A 2,462-nucleotide genomic window follows, 5' to 3' on the forward strand; every position below is an offset into this window, starting at 1 on the left:
TCAACTCAGTTTCCAGTTGGCATTGTAGGATCCTTCAAACCTTGGGATATTTTGAATGTTAAAGTTTATGAACCAAAAATACATTTCATAAATATGTTTCATATCAACCTTGCAAAAACACTCAATTTCAGATGGTTATGGTGAAACGATTGGTAAGGTTTAGCCAACAAAACAACTTGGATAAGGATTGTAAAAAACTGTTATATTTGAGGACATCTTATTTGTACACCAAACTCGTTAGTTAAAAGACAAGCTTAATGACTTGATTTGGGTCTGCGGATCAACATTTTCCAGATTAGCACTCACCAGTTTGTGTTATCAAGAGATGGACAAGTTTAGCTAGCTAGCTTAGTGTCTGGTCAGTTGTTCCTGTTTGCTGTTGTTGACACACGCTTACATGTGGATACCAATTGGATATTAAAGGTGCCCTTTGACGTTTTCTTATTTTGTTTCATTCAGTGTTATTTACAAAATAGCTAGTTACTTTACTGTGTCCTAACAAACATACATTTTCTACCTCAAAATATTTTTGGGAGACATTTTTTGAAATTTCAGCTTTTCATTTATTTTGTTTTCCTCTGTAGTTAGTACATTGTTAATTATTATTGTGCATGACTTCCCCTAACCGGCCATATTTTGTCCTCTGCAATTGTCATCCCCATGCACTTGTATCCGTGTTCTAGTATAGCCCAGTAAACCAACAACACATTGCTCAAAACACAACATTACATTGGTCAAAAACTGCACAGGGTACCTTTAATGTTGCTTTACAGTGAGGGCTAGCACTTAATAGACTCGGGGCTAACAGTTTATGAACATGTCTTTGATGTCATGAGATGGCATTAAGGTTATTCAAGGAAGTTGCAATTTACAGTACATTTGTAATCCTAAACATGTGCACATATGTTGTAGGTGAAAACATTGATTCGCCCCAAATTCTTGTTGATGGGACAAAATGGACCACATCGAAAATAAATAAATATACTCTATACATAAAAAAAATTAAAAAAATCTGAAATTACAAACTGGGAAAGATGGCAAATGGTTTTTGGATACCATAAGCAAGTCATTCTGTGTTTTCCCAGGCCTTTATTATTGTCAAAGGGAATACTTGGATTAGTATTTACACCATCGTGTAAAATGTAAAACTCCAGTGAAATCCAGCTTGCTGAAATTCTTTTAAAGCCTCATTTTTCAGGCAGGTCAAAGGAAACATAAAGCCTTTAAACTCAGAACTAATAATAGTAAAACATGACTGGATAGTTAAACAAGCAAATAAAATATGAAAAGAAGCTCAAATTTAATTACAGTTTTTACACTGTTGCTGTGGCAATTTTAACAGGGACTTTTTCTGAGGAGAAGGGTTCACCTTTTGTTTGAATTCACGAGACCATAAAAACATGAACACTCTTTTTAACACCTTTTTCAAATTGACTTTCTGATTTATGACTAGATTCATGTTTGTTAGACCATGACAATTCTAATGTTTCCTCAATGCTCAGTGCTCAAACACTGAATGGGTTCAGCATGCAGTAGGAGTGTGTTTATTTGTTTATTTGGTAAAACATAACTTTTCAAATATGTGTTACCTTATTGAGTGCATTTACATGGAAATTCCTGTACTGCTATTGTTCATTCTTCAGTTCAAACCATACATCATTGTCAATAACTGAGGCTTGTACACATTTTATTCATCAGTGTTGATTTCTGCAATGTGCCTAATTGCTGTTTCTGTGTTAATATTTTGAATATGTTATGTGTCATACGACATCTGTTGTGAGTTGAATTTGGATTTATTGGCCGTGTGCTTGTGAGAGCACTCATCTTGAAACAACAACAGATAAAAGCGTGAGAATGCCCCAAAGCTCAGATGGATTCCCACCCAGAGTTACCTTCCTTTAAAACTGTGCGTCCGTCAGAGGAAGAGGGGAACTCCGAAACCAATCCAGGTAGCATTTCGTCAGTCATTTCTGTTGAATCCCAACACCAGTATGATTTAATGAGCCAGTCTAGCAGGGTGAGTGTGAATCCACACAGTTTGGGACTGAAGACACTTAAGAAACCCTGTTCTAGGGGGACGCTTCACTTTTGTTCCAGTGTAAATCTGCCCTGACCATGGTGGACAGTCAACCTTTCCTGTGGCGTACGCGACGAACAGGTAGGGGAGGAACAAGCACTGCGAATGAATGTAACGCAACGTGCCATTTTCTAACCTCAACACGGATCAGAAACGGCAACAACCAAACCTCAGATTCATCCTGAGAGGTTTTTGCTAGCAGTCTGAAAAAAAGGTGGATTTGTTCTTTGAATGCCATGCGGAAATAGGGGGCACCACGTGAGCTGGTCTGGCATTTGTAATGTAGATTATTTGTCACTTGTCTTTCTTTCTGGTTAAATAGTAATTACTCTTCTGGAGCACAATAAATGATTTTAATATGCTGATATGGTTCTTTTTCCCCTTT

Source organism: Clinocottus analis, unplaced genomic scaffold (assembly GCF_023055335.1).
Source record: "Clinocottus analis isolate CAN_PGR_092001 unplaced genomic scaffold, fCliAna1.0.p SCAF_29, whole genome shotgun sequence".
Taxonomy (NCBI): domain Eukaryota; kingdom Metazoa; phylum Chordata; class Actinopteri; order Perciformes; family Cottidae; genus Clinocottus; species Clinocottus analis.